Source organism: Pan paniscus, chromosome X (genome assembly GCF_029289425.2).
Source record: "Pan paniscus chromosome X, NHGRI_mPanPan1-v2.0_pri, whole genome shotgun sequence".
Taxonomy (NCBI): Eukaryota; Metazoa; Chordata; class Mammalia; order Primates; family Hominidae; genus Pan; species Pan paniscus.
In genome coordinates, this window is record NC_073272.2 from 146,213,126 (window position 1) to 146,239,475 (window position 26,350).

General features: G+C 36.7%; 1 long non-coding RNA gene across 3 annotated transcripts in view; it reads left to right on the forward strand.

The window, feature by feature from the left end:
* Positions 1-26,350, forward strand: part of LOC129395208 (uncharacterized) — a 323,155-nt gene that overhangs the window by 32,166 nt on the left and 264,639 nt on the right. For all 3 annotated transcript variants that reach the window (XR_010111296.1, XR_008622715.1, XR_008622714.2), the window contains exon 2: positions 25,921-26,009. This is a non-coding gene — a long non-coding RNA (uncharacterized LOC129395208). The remainder of the gene's footprint in view (positions 1-25,920; positions 26,010-26,350) is intronic.

Consider the following 26,350-nt stretch of genomic DNA (forward strand, 5'->3'; position numbering starts at 1 on the left):
TGTTGAGGAAACTCAAAGAAGTTCAAGATAACACAGAGAAAGGAAATTAGAATTCTATCAGATAAATTTAACAAAGAGATTGAAATAATTAAAATAAATCAAGCAGAAATTCTGAAGCTGAAAAATACAATTGGCATATTGAAGAAGGCATGAGAGTCTCTTAATAGAAGAACGGACCCAGCAGAAGAAAGAATTAGTGAGCATGAAGACAGTCTATTTGAAAATACACAGTCAGAGGAGACAAAAGAAAGAAAAATAAAAAACAAGCAAACACTCCTATAGGATCTAGAAAATAGCCTCAGAGAGAAAAAGTAAAGAGTTATTGGCCTTAAAGAGGAGGTAGAGATATAGTGGTAGAAAGCTTATTCAAATGGATAATAACAGAGAACTTCCCAAACCTAGGAAAAGATATCAATATCCAAATACAAGGCAGTTATAGAACACCAAGCAGATTTAAACCAAAGAAGACTACCTTTAGGTATTTAATAATCAAACTTCAAAAGATGAAAGATAAAGAAAGGATTTTAACAGTAACAAGATAAAAGAATCAAATAACATACAATGGAGTTCCAATATGTTTGGCAACAGACTTTCAGCAGAAACCTCACGGGCCAGGAAAGTATATATAAGGTGCTAAAGGAAAGATACTTGTACCGTAGAATAGTATATCCCTCAAAAATATCCTTCAAACATGAAGGAGAAATAAAGACTTTCCCAGAAAAACAAAAGCTGAGGACTTCATCAACCAGACCTGTTGCACAGGTATTTATATATATAGATGTGTGTGTGTGTATGTGTGTGTGTGTGTGTGTGTATACATATATATACACACACATATATATACACACATATGTATATACATATATACACATATGTATATACGTATATACACATGTATATACGTATATACACATATGTATATACGTATATAGACATATGTATATACGTATATACACACATATATACATATATACACATATATACATATATATACACATATATATACATATATATACACATATATATTTATGATCCAAATGGATCTAATGAATATTTACAGAACATTTTATCCAAGAGCTGCAGAATACACATTCTTCTCCTCAGCACACGGATTATTCTCAAGGACAGACTAAATGTTAGGTCACAAAACAAGTCTTAATGCATTCCACAAAATTTTAATAATATCAAGCCTCTCCTCTGACCACAATGGAAGAAAACTGAAAATTAATAACAAGAAAATTTTGGAAACTGTACAAATAAATACATGGTAATTCAACAATATGATTTTGAATGAACAGTGGGTCATTAAGAATCTAAGAAGAAAATTGAAAAATTTCTTGAAACAAATGCTAATGGAAACACCACGTGCCAAAACCTATGAGATACAGTAAAAGCAGTACTAAGGGTGAAGTTTATAGCTATAAGTGCCTATATCAAAAAAGAGGAAAACCTCAAATGAGCACTCTGATGATGTATCTTAAAGAACTAAAAAAGCAAAAGCAAAGCAAACTCAAAATTAGTAGAAGGAAAGAAACAATAATAATCACAAAAGAAATAAATGAAACCAAAATAAAAAAATACAAAAGATCAATGAAACAAAATGTTGTTTTTTGAAAAGTTAAAGAAAATTGACCAAACTTTAGTAATATTAACTAAGAAAAAAAGAGACAAGATACAAATAAATAAAATCAGATATGAAAAAGGAGACATTACAACTGATGCTGCAGAAATTCAAAGGATCATTAGTAGCAATTATGAACAACTATATGACAATAAATTGGAACATCTAGAAGAAGTGTACCAATTCCTAAATATATGCAACCTACCAAGATTGAACCAGGAAGAAATCCAAAACCTGAACAGACCAACAACAAGTAATGAGTTTGAAGCCATCATAAAAAATCTTCCAGTAATGAAAAACCCAGGACTCGATGGCTTTGGTGATAAATTCTACCAAACATTTAAAGAAGATCTAATTACCAATTCTAGTCAAACTATTCTGAAAAATAGAGGAGGAAGGAATACTTCCAAACTTATTCTGTGAGTCCCGTATCACCCTGATACCAGCATTAGGCAAAGACACATTAAAAAAAACCTACAGGCCAATAACTTTGATGAATATTGATGCAAAACCCTCAACAAAAGACTAGCAAATGGAATTCAACAATTAGGAAGATCATTCATCATGATGAAGTGGAATTTGTCCCTGGGATGCCGGGATGGTTCAACATAAGCAAATCAATCAATATAATACATCATATCAACAGAATGAAGGATAAAAACCATAAGATTATTTCAATTGATGCTGAAGAAGGATTTGATGAAATTCAACATCCCTTCATGATTAAAAAAGAACCCTACAAAAACTGGAGATAGAAGGAACATCTCTAAACATAACAAAAGCCATATATGACAAACTCACAGCTAGTATCATAGTGAATGGGGAAAAACTGAAAGCCTTTCCTCTAAGACCTGAAACACAACTAGGATGCTCACTGTCATCATCGTTATTCAACATACTACTGGATGTCCTACTGAGAGCAATCAGACAAGAGAAAGACTTCAAGGGCATCCAAATTGGAAAGGAAGAAGTCAAATTATCCTTCTTTGCAAATGATAGAGTTTAATATTTGGAAAAACCTAAAGACTCCCAGGAAAACTGTTAGAACTAATAAAATTCAGTAAAGTTGCCGGATACAATATTAACACACAAAAACAGTATCATTTCTATATGCCAACAGTGAAAAATGTGAGAAAGATATTTATAAACAATCCCATTTACAATAGCCACACATAAAATTAAATACCTAGAAATTAAACAAAGAAGTGAAATATGTCTACAATGAAAACTATAAAACATTGATGAAAGAAATTAAAGAGGACACCAAAAAAAATTCCGCATTCAATAACTGGAAAAATAAATATTGTTAAATCTCCATACTACCCAAAGTAATCTATAGATTCAATGCAATCCCTATCAAAATACCAATGACATTCTTCACAGAAATAAAAAAATATTCTAAAATTTATACAAAACCACCAAAGACCCAGAATAATCAAAGCTGTCCTAAGCAAAAGAACAAAAATGAAGGAATTACATTACCTGACTTCACATTATACAACAGAGCTATAGTAACCATAACGAAATAGACATGTAGACCAAGGAAACAGAATACGGCACCCAGGAACACATCCACACAAGTACAGTAAACTCATTTTTGATGAAGGTGCCAAGAACATACACTGGGAAATAGACAGTCTCTTTGATAAATGTTGCTGGGAAAACTGGATATTCATATGCAGATAAATGAAAGACCCCTATCTCTAGCTGTTTGCAAAAACCAAATCAAAATGGATTAAATACTTAAATCTAAGAGCTCAAACTATAAAACTACTACAAGAAAACATTGGGTAAAATATCCAAGACATTGATCTGAGCAAAGATTTCTTGAGCAATTTCCCGCAAGCACAGACAACTAAAACAAAAATGGATAAATGGGATCACATCAAGCTAAAAAGCTTCTCAACAGCAAAGGATACAGTCAACAAAGGGAAGAGAAAATCCATAGAATGGGAGAAAATATTTGCCATCTACCCATCTGACAAGGGATTAAAAACCAGAATATAGAAGGAGCGCAAAACAACTCTAGGAAAAAAATCTAATAATCTGATCAAAATTGGGCAAAATATTTGAATAGACGTTTCTCAAAAGAAGACATACAAATGGCAAACAGGCATATGAAAAGGTGATCACATCATTGATCATCAGAGAAATGCAAATCAAAACTACAACGAGACGTCATATCGCCCCAGTTAAAATGGCTTATATCCAAAAGACAGGCAATAACAAATAGTGAGGATGTGGAGAAAAGGAATCTTTGTACACTGTTGGTAGGAATGTACATTAGTACAACCACTATGGAGCACAGTTTGGAAGTTCCTTAAAAACTAATAATAGAGCTACTCTATGATCCAGCAATCCCACTGCTAGTTATATACCCAAAAGAAACAAAATGCATATATTGAAGAGATACCTGCTTTCCCATGTTTGTTGCAGTACTGTCACAATAGCTAAGATTTGGAAGCAACATTAAGTTTCCATCAACGGATGGATAAAGAAAATGTAGTACATATATATGATGAAGTACGATTCAGCCATAAAAAAGAATGAAATCCAACCATTTGCAACGACATGGTTGGAACTAGAGATCATTATGTTAAGTGAAATAAGCCAGGCACAGAAAAACAAAGGTCGCATGTTCTCACTTATTGGTGGAATCTAAAAATCAAGACAATTGAACTCCAGGATGATTACCAGAGGCTGAGAAGGGTAGTGGAGAGACTTGAGGAGAAGTGGGGATGGTTAATGGGTACAAAAAAGCAGAAGAATGAATAAGACCTACTATTCGATAGCATAATAGGGTGAGTATAGTCAATAATAATTGTACATTTTTAAATAACTTAAAGTGTGTAATTTGATTGTTTGTAACTCAATATAAATGCTTGAGGGAATGGATACTCCATTCTTCATGATGTGCTTATTTCACATTGCATGCTTGTATCAAAACCTCTCTCATGTACCCTATAAATATATACACCTACTATGTACCCACAAAAATTATAAAAATAAAAAGGCTAGGCATGGTAGCTCACGCCTGTAATCCCAGCACTTTGGAAGGCCGAGGCAGGTGGATCATCTGAGGCCAGGAGTTCGAGACCAACCTGGCCAACGTGGCAAAACCCCGTCTCTACTAAAAATACAAAAATAGGCTGGGCGTGGTGGCGCATGCCTGTAATTCCAATTACTCGAGAGGTTGAGGCATGAGAATTGCTTGAACCCAGGAGGTGGAGGATGCAGTGAGCTGAGATCATGCCACTGCACTCCAGGCTGGGTGACAAAGTGAGACTCTGTCCCCTCTTACCCCCCGAAAATATAATAATGATAAAAAGAAAAAAAATGTAAAAACAATAAAAAAATCAACAGTGATATGTTATTGAAAGTCCCCTGGAAATGTTCAGTATTCTATGGTATTTTGGGCAGAATTAACAAACTTTATATCTAACATTAAAAATTCAAAATTTTTCACATTTCAATAGGGATAATTTCATCACTTAAGGCTGTCTGCACCATATGACACTGCCTTTTATAGTCATCTTTCTAAGAATAGTAAGAGTTTTTTTATTGAAACACATGATATATATTTCAGCTAAATTTTGCTTTTTTCTCTTTCATAGTTGATAGATTATCTCACAGAGCTCTTTCTTTTCTAGTTTATTTAACACAGATTTCCACCAACATTCCATTAGTAGCTATATTCTCTCTTAGCATCACTGGGCAATTCCATCCATTGCCATGTTTTAAGTACCATATATGTACTGATGATTCTCAAATATTAATCTCTAGCCCAGCATATTCCTCTTAATTCTAGACTGAAACACTCAACTACCAGCTGTACCTTTTACTCATATATCCAGTGATCATAAAATCTATTCTCCAAACCTGAATACACTTCTCCAACACCCTAATTTCTTTTTTTTTTTTTTTTTTTTGCCTACTCAGTTTCATAGTACCATGAATAATGTCACTATTGAAGCAGAATGTAAACTTTTCATCCTCCCCTCAATATGTACATGCAGTTAGCAAACAAATCTTTCTGGTTTCTTTTGATCTCCCCCTCTTGTCTTTCTTTAAGGCCATTTCTCAAATTCAGACTCTATTCCTCTTGTGACATATTGCTATAGTCTCCTAACTGGCTTTTCTACTTCCAGTCTCTTTTTTATGCCATCATGTTCACACTGCTCTTTGATTTACCTTACAAAAACATAGATCTGATGATGCTGCTGATCTGTTCCTTTTGAAAAATGCTTTCTAGTGCACATATTCTAATGTAAAACCTCATATAATATAATCTCAATGTATGTTTTCAGCTTTATTTTTCTGCTAGCCATACTGACCTATTTGCCATGCATGATGGAAGAAGACTCAATTCCTCCACTTTTGGCTTTAGCTTGAGCTTTTCCCACAGCTGAAAATTCTACACTTGCATATCCATGTTCTGAATTTGTGGTCCTATTTATCTTAGAAGATAAAATTCAAATGTTTCCTCCTCCATAAAATATTTCTGTGTCTCCTAGTAGCACGTAATCTCTCATTCTCTTTCATGGAATGTTTTTATAACTGGGTTAAATAACCTTTTATTATTTTTAAAAAATTCACTTATTGAGTTTCTTGAGTTATTATTTGTGAGGTACAAAGGTTGTACTGGTGACCAATATAGACCAGCTCCCTATTATTAGGAGGCTTATATTCTACTGGTGAGATAAACAATAAACCCAGTTCAGAAGGCACAATAGTGTTGCAATGTGCTATGACTGTGGTAAGAGTAGGGAGCATCTTTAGATCAGATCATTATGAAGGGCCTTGTTGAGGAAATGACGTTTGAAATGTAGCCTGAATGATGAGCAGAAGCTGTCCATGTGAAGTTAGAAATAAAAAACATTCCATATAGAATCAACGATAAGTAAAAATTTCTGAAGGGGAGAAAAGGTATTTGAGGACCAGAAAAGAACTGCATACCTGAAATGCAATGAGCTGATATTTGGATATTTACTAAGCATTTACTATGTGCAAGATGGTGAACAAAACAGAGACATTCCTTGATCTCAAGTGGTGTCAGTATAATGAACAAGATGAATATTGACCTGCAATAACACAAACACATACTGATATTGTGATTAGGGCAATTAAGGAAATGTAAGGGCAGGCACTCTTATATGCTTTCCAGGTAGCAAAATGGAGATTTTCAGAAAATTGTCACATCTGCGGAGGTCAGAGAAGAGGTTCGGACTGAAGATGTTAATTAGTTAGTCCTCAACATATAGATGAGTAATTGAAGTCTTGGTTTTAAAACAAGGCTCCAGGCTACAACATTAAGAAACTATTTGAGGATAAGCCTATGAAAGTGCCTAGAAGGAGAAGCCAGAGAACTAAGAGGAAAACCAGAATACCAGAAGCTAAGAGAAATAATAGCTTCAAAAGAGAGGGAGTTAAAACTTTGGCCAATGCTGTTGAGAAATTAATGGGCATGAAATCTGAAAAGCATGTTCTGGATTGTCCAACAAGAAAATCATTGGTAAAGCTGAGAGAAATTAATATTGGTGAAGTGGTGGGGACAGAGAAGGAACTAGAATGAGTTGGGGAGAAATGGGAAGTAATGCAATGGAGACATGATTTATAGACACTTCTTTCCAGGAACTTGGCTATAAGCAGTAGTAGAGAATTGGCAATTAGAATAACCTCAATTAAAGTGATCCCAACATCATTTGGGTACTACCAAATGATTTAAATCTCTTCATTGATTTAAACTTCTTTTTCCTTCTCTTAATTATGTGTTGTTAGATCACCACCATTATTTTCATTTTCTATTACTGAAGAACAAGTGGGTTAGACTCAATGAATTTTTAAAGGCCATAAGTATCTATTCAAAGGTTACACAGCTTAGAAGTAGCAGAGCTGAAGCCGAAAGCTATGTCTTCTAATTTCAACTTGATCATGCTACGTGCTACCTCCAGTCAAAACCTATATTCTAAGTCATTCTGTCTTTAAACATAAAGAGGTTGAGTTATTCTGAAGGAAATTGTTCACCAACCTCTTAAGGTTAATTTTGGCTTTAGGGGAAATTTCCTTATTCTGTAATGATTTAGAATGTGATCTTCTAAGCAGACATCTAAAGGCAATCACCTGAAGATGACTGCTCCTAAGCATAGATCCTCACTGATAACCCTACACCTTGGGCTTTTATTATCATTAATTATATAAAAAACATAATTTGTTGGGGATGGGATGTAAATAATTATATTTTTCTCAGGAATTGATGTTGGGACACACATATTTACCTAACAAATATTCACTTTTTAAAAATTATAACAATGATAAGTTGTCCATAATCACATTTGTAATTGTTTCTGGTGCTCCAAATTCATTACAGAGAAACATCTGTGTATCATTTTCAACTCAAAGAATAGAAGAGCTGGAATGGACAACAGAGGTCTTGCTACCCAATACTGTCCTGGTTCCATGATTGAAGGCATATTACTGTAAAATACTTTTAAACATCCTATTTGTTGGAAGAGAAGGCTACTGTGCCTCTTTGCTTTTTATAAATAATATCCAAAAGTTTTCTCTCCATTTCTCAGTTCTTGGACATTATATCACAGAATGCATACCATTGTTTTTACCCTTACTATATTTGCTATTTATGGGAATTCACCCAAGTTATTAATTTTATAATATTTTTCTGGAAGCATTTCCATTTCTAAGTATTTTTAGGGAATCGTAGGAAAAAAACTCTTTAATCACAAAGTTATACTAAAAACCTAAACAGAAACTATGACATAATACAGGTTAACCTTTAAACTTTAGATAGCTTGTATATAGACACCAAGAAATAAAATGGTAATCTTAGTCCAAGGTACCCATTTAATTTGTCACTATCTTTACCATTTTATTCCTTATTTAAGTGTGGGGATGAAGCCACTTCCTGAGACTTTCAAGCCATATTGATCACCTCTTTGTTATGCTCACATTCTGAATATTGCCTGGACTCTCATACATGTGCCAAGCCTTGGCCTTGGCCAAACATGTTCTCTCTCAGCTCAACTTCAGTGAGTCCATCATCCAGCATATTGACCACCACCCGTAAAACTAGCACGGTACTTTTTGTGGCTAGTCAATCAGAAGGGTATACATCAGCTCTCCTGAGTTCTGAAAAAGTAGATTCTGACAAATAAACAGACAATTCACTGTAAAACAAAATAAAACAAAACAGCAGTGCTAATCGTGAGCATTTTCATTGTGTTGGAAAAGGCATAAGGTAAAGAGCACAGCAGCTCCTTCCCCACTGTCATTTATAGATTTATAGTTTAAGATATACAGTACAAGTATATATACTTGGGAGAATATACTGGAGAGTAACAGAGTAAAACCTGATACCAGTCAAGGGAAAAAGCAAAAGGGCCATATAGTTTCAAATTGAAACAAACAGTGAGCAGAGAGTTATTTTATAAATGAGAAAGAATGCTGCTTTATAAATATAATGCACATTTTACTCCTCTTTTAATCAATAGAGTTTATGTTTTTAAAACAGTTTTAGATTTACAGAAATCTACAATTTCCCCTATTGTTAACATGTTGCATTGGTATGGTACATTTGTTACAATTAATGAATCATAACAATTGATACATTATTACTAACAGAAGTTCACACTTTAGATTAGGGTTCATTCTTTGTGTTATATACTTTTATGGGTTTTGATAAAAACATAATGTCATGTATCCACCATCACAATGGGAGGCAATTATTTTGTCATCATAGAAATTTCTTATACTTCACCTATTTATTTTACTCTTTTTAAAATGTATCATGAGTATATTTATTATGGTATCAAGTTCAAATTAGATCAAATATTTAAATCTATTGAATTTGTCAATACAAAGCAAAATTGTAACATATATGCATTTTCTTCTGTATTTTTAAATTTTTATTTAAAAGACTATCAAAATAAGTGTTTTTTTTTTTTTTTTTTTAGATGTAGTTTTGCTCTTGTTGCCCAGGCTGGAGTGCAATGGTGTGATCTCAGCTCACTGCAACCTCCGTCTCCTGGGTTCTAGTGATTCTCCTGCCTCCACCTCCCAAGTAGCTGGGATTTCAGGCGCCTGCCACCACACCTGGATAATTTTTGCATTTTTGGTACAGATGGGGTTTTACCATGTTGGCCAGGCTGGTCTCGAACTCCTGACCTCAGGTGATCAGCCTGCGTCGGCCTCCTAAAGTGCTGGGATTACAGGCATCAGCCACCATGCCCGGCCCCAAAATGAGTTTTGTTTTGTTTTGGTTTTGGTTTTGGTTTTTTTTGAGACAGAGTATCACTCTGTTGCCCGTCCTGGAGTGCAGTGGTGTGGTCTTGGTTCACTGCAACCTCCGCCTCCCGGGTTCAAGTGATTCTCCTGCCTCAGCCTCCCGAGTAGCTGGGATTACAAGCGTGCACTACCACACCCTGCTAAATTTTTGTATTTTTAGTAGAGACAGGGTTTCACCATGTTGGCCAGGCTGGTTTTGAACTTCTGACCTCAAGTGATCCACCCGCTTCGGCCCCCCAAAGTGCTAGGATTACAGGCATGAGCCACTGTGCCTGGCCTCCAGATAAGTTTATAGTATCAAAATAATCTCTTACGAATATGTGAGGTCATGGATATGTTAATTAGCTTGATTGTGGTAATGATTTCACAAAGTAAATCAAAACATTACAATGTACACTTTCAATATATACCAGCCTACCCCGAGGTGTAATCTGTTTCACTTTATTGCTCTTTTCAGGTATTGTGTTTTTTACAAATTGAAGGTTTGTGGCAACCCTGCGCACAGCAAGTCTATTGCCACCATTTTTCCAGTATCATGTGCTCACTTTGCGTCTCTGTCGAATTTTGGTAATTCTCACAGTATTCTAAATATTATTATTATTATATCTGTTATGGTAATCTGTGATCAGCTATCTCGGATGTTTTACTATTGTCATTACTTGGGGCCCCCACAAACCACGCCTATGTAAGATGGCAAAGTTAATCTATAAACACTGTGTTCTGACTACTCCACTGACCAGCCATTCCCCTGTCTCTCTCCCTCTTGTTGGGCCTTCCTATTTTCTCGGACACAACAATCTTAAAATTAGGACAATTGATAACCCTACAATGGCCTCTAAGTATTCAAGTGAAATAAAGATCTGCATATCTATCACTTTAAATCAAAAGCTAGAAATGATAAAGCTTAGTGAAGGAGGCATGTTGAAAACTGAGATAGATAGCAAGCTAGACCTCCTGTGCCAAACAGCCAGGCTGTGAATGCAAAGGAAAAGCTTCGGAGAAATTCAAAAAGTACTACTCCAGTGAACACATGAATGATAAGAAAGCAAAACAGCCATATTGCTGATATGGAGAAAGTTTTAGTGCTCTTTATAGAAGATAAAACTATCCACAACATTCCCTTAAGCCAAAGCTTAATCCAGAGCAAAGTTCTAACATTTTTCAATTCTGTGAAGGTCAAGAGAGGTGAGGAAGCTGTAGAAGAAGAGTTGGAAGCTCATAGAGGTTGGTTCGTGAAGTTAAAGGAAGGAAGCCATCTCTTTGGTGAAGAAACAAGTGCTGATGTGAAAGCTGCAGCAAGTTCTCCAGAAGATCTAGCTAAGATAATTGATGAAGGTAGCTATTCTCAAAAATAGATTTTTAATGTAGACAAAACAGCTTTATATTGGAAGAATATGCCATCTAGGACTTTCATAGCTAGAAAGAAGTTAATTCCTGGCTTCAAAGCTTCAAAGCACAGGCTGACTCTCTTGTTAGGGGCTAACGCAGCTGGTGACTTTACATTGAAGCCAATGCTTATTGACTATTCCAAAAATCCTAGTGTTATTAAAAATTATGCTAAATTACTCTTTTTCTTTTCCCTATAAATGGAACAACAAAACTTGGAAGTCAGCACATCTGTTTGCTGCATGGTTTACTGAATATTTTAAGCCCACTGATGGCACCTACTGCTCAGAAAAAACAGATTCCTTTCAAAATAGTACATGTTTACTGAAAATGCACCTGGTCACCTAAGAGCTCAGATGAAGACGTGTAAGGAGATTAATGTTGTTTTCACACCTGCTAACACAATATCCATTCTGCAGCCCATGGATCAAGAAGTAACTTTGAATTTCAAGCTTTATTATTTAAGAAAGACATTCTGGAAGGTGATAGCTGCCATAGATAGTGATTCCTCTGACAGATCTGGGCAAAATCGATTGAAAGCCTCCTTGAAAGTATTTGCCATTCTAGATGCCATTAAGAACATTCATGATTCATGGGAAGAGGTCAAAATATCAACATTAAGAGAGTTTGGAAGAAGTTGATTCCAACCCACATGGATGACTCTGAGGGGTTTAAGACTTCGGTAGAGGAAGTAACAGCAAATGTGGTAAAAAAAAAAAAAAATAGCAAAAGAACCAGAATTAGAAGTGGAGCCTGAAGATGTGAGTGATATGCTGAGTTCTCATGATGAAACTTCAATGGATGAGAACTTGCTTCTTATAGATGAGCAAAGAAAGTGGTTTGTTGAGATGGGATATATTTCTGGTTAAGATACTGTGAACATTGTTGAAACGACAACAAAGGATTTAAAGTTACATAAACTTAGTTAATAAAGAGGTGGTAGGGTTTGAGAGGATTAATTTTAATTCTAACAGAATTTCCACTCTGTGTAAGATGCTATCAAACAGCATAGCATGCTACAGAAAAATCTTTTGTGAAAAGAAGAACCAATGGATGCAACAAACTTCACTCTTATCTTATTGTAAGAAATTGCCACAGCCACCCCAAACTTCAGCAGCCACCACCATAATCAGCCAGCAGCCACCAACATGGAGGCAAGATTCGCCACCAGCAAAAAGATTATGACTCGCTGAAGGCTCAGATGAGTGGTAGCACTTTTTGGTGATAACGTATTTTTAATTAGATATGTACATTTTTTAGACATAATGTTATTGCACACTTAATAGACTACTATGGTATAAACATAGCTTTCATATTCACTGGGGAAAAAAGCATTTTACTCACTTTATTGTGATATTTGTGTTATTATTGTGGTCTGGAACTGAACCCACAATATGTCTCAAAGGTATGCCTTTACAATTTCAATCATACCCCAATAAAGCTAGAAAGAAGAATACATAGAAGACACATAAAAATGAGATAAAATTTGAAATAATAACTAGAAATGTGTAAAACAAATTTATTTTTCTTAGTGGCTCTGTCCAACAACCTTCAGAAACATTTCTTTTTTAAATATTTTCTTCATCTCTAAGGTCTCTTGACAATATATCTGCTTTATTTTCAAAAGGTAGTAGCATTATCACTGTAGTATCACTCTAGTAAATGATTAATGCATACCACAAATGTGCAATATATTTTAAATTACAGTGTTTACCAACTGTCATTTTTTTTTAGTAGACGGTTTAGGCTCAATTTATTTGTGGATTTTTTCAGCAAGTTCTCTAGCTACATACTCTCTCTTTTCCAGGCTAAAAGATCATAGCAATAGGTTTAACTAAAAGTCCACAAAAAAACAACTTTAGTATTAAATTCATATCAAAAAACTTTGTGTTGTATTAAGCATAATTCAAATCAGAGTAGCATATTTTGCATCTTTGACATGACTGTGGATCTTTGATTTATATGAAATGTGAAGCAGAAATAGCCATTTATTAGCAGCTGTTGATGAAAACTTAGAGGATACATTTCCTTTTCTTCCAATGAGAATATTATTTTGTAGTCATTATTAGAATTTCTCCAGTGGATGAGTCATGGTTAATTCAATAACTGTACTCATCCCCATGCTGTGCATGAAAAAATTGGAGTCAAGAAGAATAAAATGACTCAGAGAATCGTCTTTGTAACCTACCTGTAGGTATTGCCAAATGTATCCTGAGAACAGCTTGATAATATTTTCAATTTGACCAGATACATAGGCAGATCAATTTAAAATATTCAATTTGACCAGTTCAATTGATCATTATGTACTCAATGTAATTCTTATGCCTAGAGAGACAATGGTTAAAAAATGACAATATACAGTTTAAGACTTAAGATTTTCTTATGCTTTTTTTAATGACACTAAGAGATAAATATCAAATTGTAATGTCTTACGAGGGGTAAATTACACATACATTTTGTAGTTTCAAGTTGTTTACTTCTTATGTTCATAAAGTATGAGAACAGGAATTATCATTCATACAAGTAAGAAGATAGATTGTCTTATCCATGGGCAACATCATGCTAAGTTTTCTTAGATATGCAAAATTCTCTCAGAGTTCTGAGGGGGGCAGAGTTTTTGGGTCAATTTTGATTTCAAATTGCTCCTTTTTTTCTAGACTATTAATATTTAAGGAAGGCCTAACTACTACATTGGCAAAGCTAGGAAACACCTCTCTTCATTATTGGAACTCCTGCTGGTGCCACAAAGGAAGCAACAGTTTATTAATCAATTCAACAAATCTTTATCAAATACCTACAATGAACAAAACAAAGAGGGAGGTAGTTATGTCAACATAGATCATAGAGGACTTGAAAGCAGAGGGACAAACAGAGAATAAAAAATAATAATGTATATCCAACACAACACAACAATAAGCATATTACGTTCTAATGGAATACTCCCATAAATTTAAAGACAGAGATTTTCAGAATTATTCAAATAGTAGAAAGCACCTGTAATCTGTCTACAAGGGACATACTTTAAATAGAAAGTTATGGGAAAGTTGAAAAATTGGATGTAAAAATATATGCCATACAAATAGCAACCCAATTAAGGTCGTAATGGCTATGTTAGTATCGGACAGATTTCAAGGAAAAAAGTATTTCCGGGACAAAAAGAAGCAACAAGCCATAATGACACCAACTTAACCATCATATGTTCCTGTCTAGACAGAACTAGCATTTCCCAAGGTATATTCTGAGGAACACTAGCCCAATGAAACAATCAGCAGAAAAAGGTTTGTTGTCCAACAGATATTTGAGACGCAGTTCTTTTTTTAACTCTACTTCAATACTTCTTGGACATTCATGATAAGACTTGAAGGGATAGTGGTTTAAAGACCTTAGGGTATTCTGTACACAAGAAAATTAATTGCCTCTGTTTAACCTGCCTTTTTCCAAGTCCATGTAACCATGAAGCCTCTTTTTATTTTATTTGTTTTCACATAACACTTTTAATGTCCTATAGAATACAATGTTTGGTCAAAATTAAGTTTATTGAGAGAGCTCCATCCCAAGCATTAGGAAAGTGCCTGAAATATTATGGACTATTAGTCAATGTTTGGTGAACAAATGTACTGATATAAACAGAGACAGAGGCAGTATATTAGAATTGTGGTGACAATTGCATCCAAAAGTTAAAATGCCTTGTGAGTGTCCTTATAGTTTTATAATGTATACAACTCATTAACAAGATTGATGGAAAAGAGCACTGCTATATTAAATTCCCCTCCTGGCTAGGGGCAGTGGCTCACTCTTATAATCCTAGCACTTTGGGAGGCCAAGGTGGGTGGATTGCTTGAGTTCAGGAGTTCAAGACCAGTCTGAGAAATGTGGTGAAACCCCATCTCTAAAAAAAATACGAAAATTAGCTAGGCATGGTGGTGTGCTCATGTAGTCCCAGTTACTCAGGAGGCTGAGGTGGGAGGATTGCTTGAGCCTGGGAGGCCGAGGTTGCAATGAGCCAAGATTGCCCCACTGCATTCCAGCCTGGGTGACAGAGTGAGACCCTGCCTCAAAAAAAAAAAAAAAAAAAAAATTCCCCTCCATGCTAAGAAGTACTGGTCATTCTAGCTTGCAAGGCCAAGATAAAACTTGTGATTAGAGCATTTTCTCTCATCGACATATCCTAGAAAGTCAAGCTAGATTATAAACCAAAGAAATTGAAAAAGTAGAAGCCTATTTTACCAATTGCTATGATAATTTGGGCCAGAAGGAGACTACTAAATATGGGTCCGGGTGAAAGTGTCAAATGATAAGCAAGAGAAATTTGACCAAATGATTCATAAGAGCAAATGTTGCAAAAAAAAAAAAGAGCAATAGAGTCCAGTTGTTACGGGATTCTTGCGGTATCACTTCTCTGGCCTGAAACCTCTGACTGGTGGCACCTTTGCCCGAGTTTTGCTTGGGCCCCTGGGCTTGTTCTGTCCACTTGGCCTGGCAGGTCGCACTCAGCTCACACTACTGGCCTGGATCTCACTCCTGCCAAGGGCAAGTCAGGCCTGGAGTGGAGAGGGGTTGGTGAGCGAGTGTGGGGTCTGGCCACTGCTCAGGCATGTCAGCTTCTGCAGTGGGTGGGCAGCTTCAACATGGGTGCCAGGTCTCTGCAAGGCTGTGGCTGTACCGGGTGCGCCACAAGCAGCTTCCCCGGCTGGCACCAGGGAACACAGTAGTGCCCTCAAGCTTGGAGACACCAGTCACTGCAGGACCCCAAAGAGGAAGTCACAGATCTGGCTTGGGGAGCTCTCAGGTCTGTACTCCCTGAGGGGCTGCAGCTATCCTCTCCTTCTCTTTGCCCACAAGGTGGTAAGCAAGGGACATGTTTCAGCCCATGTGTTACAGCTCTTTTAGCTCCACCATTCAGCAGGTCCCAAGTTCTTGTCCTGTGACCACGAATAATGAGGTACACAGAAAAGTGGAGGGTTAGCAAGATGAAGAGGAGCTTTACTGAGCAATAGAACAGCTCACACAACCTGCAGTGTGTAGCTCCTTTCCACATTCAGGTTGTCTCAACAAGTGTTCAGCTCCTAGCAGAGAGGAGACCCTGGAGTAGGAAGCTCCTCTCCTCAAGCAGATCCTCGCATTATCTTCCCAGCTCTCAGCAGAGAGGAGGCCCTGGAGTGATTTGATCCTCTCTGCAGCTGGTAGTCCTGACATCTCTGCAGGCCTCTGAAGCTCTCAGCAGAGAGGAGGCCCTAGAGTGTGTAGCTCCTCTCTGCTGCTGGTCATCCTGACATCTGCTGCTCTCAGCAGAGAAGACAGGTTCCCTTTGCAGCTGGCAGGTCCTGTCATCTGCTCAGATGTGGCTGAGCCTAGGAGTTTTATGGGCCTCAGAGGGGAGGAAGTGCGTGCAGGATGGTCCATGGGTGGCCATGGGAAGCCCAGAAAAGCCACCACAAGTTCCCACTCCAGTCTGTGGGACTGGCAGCCTGGCCCCCAGCCATCAGGACCTCCCTGGCCTGAAGATGGTACCTCACTGGGGACTTGCCCCCTTCTGCCCAGAAATCTCTCTGCCACCCACTGCCATTCGTGGCACTGGGGCTCAGCCCTGACTTTGCTTCAAGGTTGAAGTGGGTGCCAACAGCAGGCAGATGCCAGGCAGTGGGAGCAGGCATTTCTGAGCCTGCAAGGGCAGGGGGACATTCCCAGGTCCCCAAGAGTGCAGAGATGCTTGAGTCTTCTGCAGCAGTGGTTCGGGCTGCTGCCCCTGAGCCACAGGGTAGGGCTCCTGCCTGCTCCATGGAGTGAGGGGCCCCGGGTCTGAAGCCATGGTTTGGGCAGCTGCAGCTGTGACCGGGAGGTCAGGGCTCCTGCCTATTCCCAGCCCCCAAAGAGCACAGGGAGGCTCGGATCTGCAGCCACAACTTGGGCAGCTGCCAGCCTGCCAAGGAGGGTGGGGCTCCTGCCTTCTCTGTGGAGCAGGAGGCCTGGGTCTGCAGCTGTGGCTTCAATGACTGCAGCGCTCCCAGGGAGCTCCTTCCCCAACTCATAAGGGATGGGGCTCCCACTTGTCCCATTTCCACTGGCTCCATGGAGGATGCAGCCTCAGCCATACCTCCCTGCTGCTGTCAGCGTGATGGCAGTGGCAGGCCATCTGGAGCGCCCACTGCCATCACTGTGAGATTGATTAGTCAGAAAAGAGAGCAAGAGAAGTAGAACGAGGATTGAAAGTGGAACTGAACAAATTCCAGCAGCTCAGGATCAAAGCCTGTTTATGTCTGAATTCCATTGCCTGCATGTGGGCACACATAAGATGAGTCATTTAAATGCACCAGCGTGGAATGTGGGATAATCACAAGGCATCTTACACAATAACAAATTAGGTTATAATCATATATTTTGAAGAAAGTTTTCAACAACAAAGAATGCATGGAACCTCAGTTCCAAAGCTTACATATATACTGGAGAAAATTGGCAGCATGAAATCAAAGGACATCTAAAAAAATACTACTAGATTATGCCTAACGGAGGAACTTCTATCAGAGAGGGTTGTGTGCTTTAATTGTCTTTTTAAGATGGCATCTCAACTACAAAGAAAATAAATCTCTGGTTAGGAATTATGGACCTTGTTTCCTATTATCTTAGTGTTTAAAGGAAGGAATTATAGACTAAAAGTTATACTTAATAAACTTGTCTTTTCTGGTCACAGTAGAGATGGTTAATAATAGGCTGAGGACATCAACAACTAAATTACTGTCAGTGATATAAAAAAAGTTTCATCATTAAAAAATGTAGCAAGGGCAAAGAATAGAACTGGGTTTCTAGCTTACGAGAGAGAGAATGAAAGAGAGAGAGAGAATTTAAATGCAATTAGGTCTGGGATTGGGTAGAAGATGCAGTGATTGGCAGTGAATGATCTTGTCAAGCCACTGTGTAAGTGAATAATAGGATTGTTAGGCAAGGGAGGAAGAATCTCTTGTCAATTTTTGCTGTATGTCAAAGAGAAACAACTTTCTAGCACAAGTTTAACAGTGCCTCAGAGCATAAGTGAAGATGAAGGAATTTTTTTTTGTATTCCTCTTACTTCCTTGAAATCAGCTATGCAATAACGAATTGATTTGTTCAAGACTGTCCTTACTGCGCTTTACAACCAAGAAATAATTATAAGTATTTACTGAGCACCTACTATGTGACTGATACTATTTGGAAGTAGACCCACAGCATTATTTTATAAAATTCCCTACTGTTCTGCAAGAGCTATACATGGTAATTGTTTCCCTTCAAGAGAATGGGCAGATAAATCTCTGAACAAGACAGCTCATGACACGGTTTATTGGAGCCTTCCTCAAAACCCATCCAAGGTAAGTAACCATGGATACATCAAATTATCCACAATGTGAGTATTCACTTTTGTTATAATTATGTTCAAAGCAAGGCAGTGCAGGTATTACAAGATCTTTACTTTTGGTATTAGAAATCAACTCTTAAAATAACAACAACAACAAAATCAATATGCAGCCAGTATGTTTTATTTTAATTGTTTGCTGAGGTAGTAAAAATGTGTTTGCTAACAGCTAAATCCTAACTAATGTAATCAATAAAAGTTTTAGAAGAGACTAATAGTGAGTTTAGGAGGAAACAAAATTCTGTTAACCTTTAATTAATGACGGAATTACTTTACACAGAACTCCCCATTCAGACAAAAACTATAGCTTAATGAAGTTCCATGACCTCTAACGAATAAAGATAAGATAGCAGACACTCTAGTATGGACATATACAAGGCATTGCAATGCTGATATAAATTTTAGTTTGCCTCAGGAAAGAATGAGAAAGATATTTTTGGAAGACTATTTTGGAGCTGTGTGGATGAATCACACATACGTCACATCTACCAGAAAAAGTCAAGCTGCAGAAGAACTCATACAATTGGATACTGTTTATATGATGTTTAAAAACATACAAAACAATATATTTATTACAAATACCCAAATATGTAGTAAGTGTATAAAAAGTAACAAGAGAATAATAAACACCAAAATTAGTATAATAGTCACTTCTATAAAAGGTGGAGGTAATTGGTGCAAGGAACTTAATTGAATTAAGTTTTTTTTTTCCCCCTGAACTGGTTTTGGATACACAGGTATTTGTTGTGTTCATAGCTATATTTCATTAAACGTACTATTATAATTTTTTTCAAATATACACACAAGTAGTGGTTTTAGTAAAATAAACTCTCCTATACTCATCTTTTGTATTCAACAATTATTAAAATGTTATATTTACTTCATCTATCTTTGTTCTTCTTTATATTTCTAAAGCATATTTTTTAATCCGAAACAATGTGTTATCTTATTTCTACATACATACATTCTACATTCTTTATATATTTACTACATATTTATGTATTTTAATCAATATATTGTTTTTCATGTTTTTAAACTTCATATAAACAGTATGCAATTGTATGTGTTTGTATTAGCCCATTCTTACACTGCTATAGAGAACTACTTGAGACTAGGTAATTTATAAAGAAAATAGGTTTAATTGGCTCATGATTCTGCAGACAGTACAGGTAGCATGGCTAGTGAGGCCTCAGGAAACTTTCCATCATGGCAACTTTCCATCATGGTGGAAGGTGAAGGGTAAGCAGGCACTCCTTACATGGCCAGAGTAGGAAGAAGAGAGAGAAGGGGGAGGTGCTATACACTTTTAAACAACCACATCTCCTGAGAACTCGCTTACTATACAGTACCAAGGGGGGATGGTGCTAAACTATTAACAACCGCCCCAAGATCCAATCACTTCCAACTCGGCCCCACTTCCAGCATTGAGGATTACGATGCAACATGAGCTTTGTGTAGGAACACAAATCCAAACCATATCAGTGTTCTTCTGCAGGTTAACTTTTTCTGGTCAATGTGACATATGTATGATTCATCCATATAGTTCCGCAACTGTTTTACAATATGGGTTTTTAAAAAACATAACAGCAATCCATCATCACTATTAACTAAGAAAATAGTAATTCCTTAGTATCATGTATACCAGAAGCCTATAAAAACAAAATCTTCCTCTAATTGTCTCAAAAATCCCTTTTATTCAGTTGATTTGTTCAAATCCGGTCCACACTTGATATTTAGTTGTTAGATCTCTAGCCCCTTTTAATCTAGGGTGTTCCTCCCTCCCATTTATCTTTTCATGCTATTGGCTTACTTCAGTAACTGGGTCAGTTCCCATAGGCTGTTTATTCATTCTTTTTGTATGTCTTGAATATTGCATATGTTTTAAAATATTTAAGATGCTATTATGTTGAAAAGGTTATGTATGACATTCACACAGTTGTTGGCCTTTTGAAGCATGATGAGATGATAGAAATGGAGAAAAGTCAATTGTCTGGCACTACGAACTGTATCTTTTTCAGAAGATGTGCCCGGATAATTTTTGACCAAGAAAAGCACTGTGTTATGAGTGGGCATGTATTTAGACATTAGTAGATAATAAATGTCTTACCCAAGAAGCACCAAGAAATGGCACTTTGTGAATTGCAGATCCTCTACCTATCCTTTTTCTAATGATAAATAATCTTTATTCCAGATAAGATTTATTTAATTTAAATTCAGCAAACATTATTTAACACCTAGTATATGCAAGTCATTGTTATATACTGCACCTAGGGTTGGAGACCAAGAGGAAGATTATTATTTATTAATAATAATAACAACTGATATTTATATAAAAATAAATATATGTCATTAATATCCCCCAAACAATTCCATAAGGTACCATTGCATTGGCTATTATACAAATGATGCTCAGAGAAATTAAGCAAACTGCTCGGGGTCTCATAGCCAGTATAAACTGTTACAAAATAACTATAGCTGAAATTTGTTTTGTTTGAACTTGATTTGTCTGACTCCAAGACAGAGACTTGTAACACTATCCTACAGTATACTGCCTCAAAGATAAGTGTAACTAACACGTTGATCACAACAGCTAGGACATTCCACTTCACAGCAATCTGCTTAATTTGGCCCAAACTTCAATTTAATGCCCAGTACGAGTAAGAAGCCCATTCCCTCCTTCCTATAATTTCAAGTGGCTTATTTTCACACGCCTTCCTCCCTGCAGGATAGCTTTATTTTCGTCACTAAACTATGAATACAACTCATGTTTTCATCAGTTTCCCCATGAAATCTACCAACACCCAGCATGTTTTTGTTTGCTTGTTTATTTGCCTGAGGATGTGAGGTTACAGTCACATGGAGCATTTCCTGGTGGTGGAGCTGGGTCCTACTGCCTGTCTCACAACACCATCCTTACATTATATTTGTACCCAGGTCTTTGGATATCTGGGCTCCTGCCATTAAGTAGCATGAATTTTTTTCCCCCAATGAGTACATGTACTATCCTAAGAAGAATTTTTCTGGCAGCTGTTAGAATAAATATATTTTTCCACCATAAGAGAAGCCTTTCCCAGGTTTCTAATCTATGGGAGTGACATATGCTTTGCTGAGTGACTCCACTACACAGCAGACAGTATTAGACAAGGACAATATTAGACAGATTCCCTGAAGTCTGTTTTTTCACAGACCTTCACAACAGCCTTGGTGGGAATTCTAATTTTCCTACTTTATTTATAAGGAAATTAAGTAAAATTAGGAGAGCCTAATCACTCTAATCAAACCTCCAGAAACTCTTCATCCACCTGTCTCAATTGGATCCCCTGAGGCTCACTTCTTGTTCATGTCAGTTGGCAGCAGTAAATCAGTACCATTGCTTACTCCTTTGATGGGGAACAGAGATTTCTGCTTTAAGAGAGCTAGAAATAGAATTATGTAAATACCGTTAGCTTACAGCACTTCTCATTAGCCTCCAGACTAGGATTGGCGTACATCTCAAATTCTACATTAATTTCCCCCCACAATTTATCTAAATATCTATATTTCCTTGAAAAGTTTTTGCAAACATAGGAGATATATCTATATATGTACATATATGTGTGTATATATATGTGTGTGTGTATATATATGAATCAGAAACATTTAGAAAATGTCAAATTAGAAAATAATATGCTAAAGGAGAGCTTTAGTTGTGGCATTTACAAGGCTTTTCTTTTAAATCAATATTAGTACCTCAATCATAGGCAATAGAAGGTGCTATTATTTTTATCTTAAATTGCCCATAAACAAAGGACTTTCAAATCTTAGAACAGTATTACACGAATGTGTTTTTTCTTTATTAATTTTATTGGGGGTGTAATTGGAATAAAATGCAGTACAAACATTTTGAGTGTGCATTACGATAAAATTTGTCAATACAAATGTGTAACCACCATCACAATCGTGACATAGAACATTTCCATCAGCCTAAAAAAAGTTCTCTCTTGAGTCTTTGCTTTCTGTCACAATGGAATGATTTTGGTTTTTTTAGGATTTCATACAAATGCAGTCATGCAATATGTCATACTCTGTGACTAGCTTTTTTCCCTCAGTGTAAAGTTTTGAGATTCATTCACGTTATTGTGTATCAATAGTTTATTTATTTCTACTACTGTATTCCATTATTTGTGTTGTTTGAATATTTAACAGGTTTTTTTTCTACTCATCTGTTGGTACTACTTTGGTCGTTTCCAGTTGTCAAATATTACAAAGAAAGCTGACATTAACATTTATGTACAATGCTCCGTATAGACTTAAATTTCTTGTCTCTTGGATAAATACTTAGGAGTGAAATTGCTGGTTCATGGGGAAGCATGTGTAATCTTTTTTTTTTGTTATCTTTTTTTTTCTTTTTTGTATTATACTTTAAGTTTTAGGGTACATGTGCACAACGTGCAGGTTAGTTACATATGTATACATGTGCCATGTTGGTGTGCTGCACCCATTAACTCATCATTTAGCATTAGGTATATCTCCTAATGCTATCCCTCCCCCCTCCCCCCACCCCACAACAGGCCCCGGTGTGTGATGTTCCCCTTCCTGTGTCCATGTGTTCTCATTGTTCAATTCCCACCTATGAGTGAGAACATGTGGTGTTTGGTTTTTTGTCCTTACGATAGTTCTTTTCAGAAGATGATAGATCTTTTAAAATTGGTTATACCATTTTATGCTACCCCAACAGGGTATGAGAATTCTCATCACTGTACGTCTTCATCAATATCTAGTTCTGTTAGTGTTTTAATTTTAGTGAGCGTGTACTGGTAGCCCATGGTGGCATTTAATTGCATTTTCTTAATTACAAATGAAGTTGTTCCGGCAACAGTTATTGAAAAGCCTAGCATTTTCCATTGGTACTTTAGTTGAATTTATCTATTGAACACATATGTGTAGGATTATTTTTAAACTTTCTATTCCGTTCATTTAAACTACTTATTTATCCTTACATCACTAATACACCATCTTGGTGCCCATGATAATGCTTGAAATCAGGCAGAGTAGCCCTTCAATTTGCCCTCCCTTTAAAATTTTATTTAGGCTACTCTAGACCCTTCACATTTTCATATGAATTTAAGAATCAGCTTGTATATTTCTACAAAAATATTCTGTTCTGGACATTGTAAAATCTATGTAAAGTAACGAATAAGCCTCCAGCCTCTTCTGGAATGACAGAGGCTGCTGAGTACTTTTCTAAGTTAGCATAGATTAAAGCTATTTTAAGTGTTTCTAAGTATTTTGCAAGCACTTTGCAATGATAAATGGGAGACTGGGTATGAAAGTGACTTTTGAACATCCAAGAATTGTGTAGGATTGTGTATACGTGCGTATGTATGTATATAGTGTATGTGTGTTTGTGTATCTACACATATACAGATACAGATAAGAAGAGACAGAGAGACAGAGAGAGATGAGAAAGAGAGAATATTTATTATTTTGAAAGAGTACATTTGAATATATTATTGAAAGACCAGTCTTGTGTCTTGTAGAATTTGCACCACTTCACAAAAGGCCCATAGAAAATCCATTGAAATGTTGGACATTCGAGATTAGTAACACTTGACAGTAAAGGAAACTGTTATGCCTTTGGGCCAAATTTGTATTTCTAGGTGTGACATCGAGTTAATTTTTTTTGTGCTTCATCCTTCAGGAAAACCAACCTTAGCTTGCTTATTAATTCTTGAAGGAACATTACAATAAAAATAAATCCTATAATATTAACTTAATACATTGTTTTTCATGTTCTAATTTTGTTAAATTTGCATAAGTTGTGGATCACTAGTATTTCTCAATATTTAGGTTCAAATATGCATGGTCGTGTGTCTTTATTCTCTCTTCAACATGCCCCTCCAGTGACAAATTAGCCAAGAAAAGTGCAATTTGTATTTTGCATAGTTCAAGTTCTCTCAGGATGTGTCATAATATCCTATTAGATAGTAGTAGTGCAGTGACAGGGAAGACAAAGAGGTTCTGGTCTGTGCTTTGAATGCTGAACTTATTTTTATTAAGAATGTGACAGTTGGATGGACTTCTGAAACCTGTGAAGCTGCTTCTAAAATCTCTCATTGACCTAATCTCTACAGTACAGGATATGTGTACAGTGTTGTTGCTCTAAGCAAAAGGATGTAACACTATATTACAGAGTAAAGTTAAATTCCCATAACCATCGCCCTTTTGAAATGTATTCATGTGCAACTTTAAGTGAGGCTTCTAAGACCCTACCGATATCGGAGGAACCCACCCCTGATAATTCAATGTGGGTTCTTTTCTATTTCCCCAAGTGTCAGCTGGTCTGAGAAATAAAGGGAAACAGTACAAAAGAGAGAAATTTTAAAGCTGGGTGTCCGGGGGGAGACATCACATGTCGGCAGGTTCTGTGATGCCCCCTGAGCCGTAAAGCCAGCAAGTTTTTATTAGCAATTTTCAGAGGTGAGGGAGTGTATGAATAGGGTGTGGATCACAGAGATCACATGCTTCAAGGGTGACAAAAAATCACAAGGCAGAAGGTCAGGGCGAAACTAGAATCACTATTGAACTTCCATGTCCCTCTGTGCACGCATTGTCGGGGTTCAAGAGCAGAGAACCAGTCTGACTAGAATTCGCCAGGCTGGAATTTCCTAATCCTGGCAAGCCTGGGGGTGCTGCAGGAGACTAGGGCCTGTTTCATCCCTATCTACATCTGCATAAGGCAGACATTCCCAGGGTGGCCATTTTAGAGGCCCTGCCCTGAGAATGCATTCTTTTCCCAGGGCTGTTAATTATTAATATTCCTTATTGGGGAAAGAATTCAGCGATATTTCTCTTACCCATTTTAGGTAATAAGAGAAATATGGCTCTGTCCTGCTTGGCCCACAGGCAGACAGACTTTAAGGTTATCTCCCTTGTTCCCTGAAAATCACTGTTATCCTGCTCTTAAGGTGCCCAGATTTCATATTGTTCAAACACACATGCTCTACAAACAATTTGTGCAGTTAACGCAATCATCACAAGGTCCTGAGGCGACATACATCCTCAGTTTATGAAGATGACAGGATTAAGAGATTAAAGCAAAGACAGACATAGGAAATCACAAGAGTACTGATTGCGGAAGTGATAAATGTCCATGAAATCTTCACAATTGATGTTCTTCTGCCGTGGCTTCAGCTGGTCCCACCGTTCAGGGTCCCTGACTTCTTTCAACACCTATCCTGTCATTCTTTAGAGAGCTTGTTCCTGAAGCATGGTGCTAAGTCCATTTGCAGCAGATGGAGCTCATGAGAAAAGAGTTGCTCTTGTGAAGACCAAAGCTTGGTAAGTGACCGCTTTGTTATTTGAATTTGGTCATTCACAAATTAGAGTTTACACAGAGGCCATCAAAATGCTCAAAGCCTGTGTACTGTTAGGTGAAGACCTGTAAAAGTAACTGAGGACGATCAACATGAAGACTTGTAGATGACATGACGATGCTCTTTAGAAATGTTATGTTTCCATCTGGATGAATATTTTGTAAATAAAAGGTGTTAATTTTCAGATAAAATTAGAAACTTAAAAAAATAATAATTAGCCTTATCTCATGAAGTTGTGAGTTAAAATGTCAGAATGCTGAGCTTTTTTTTCTTTTTTAATTAGACAAAATATGGGATTTGAAGTCA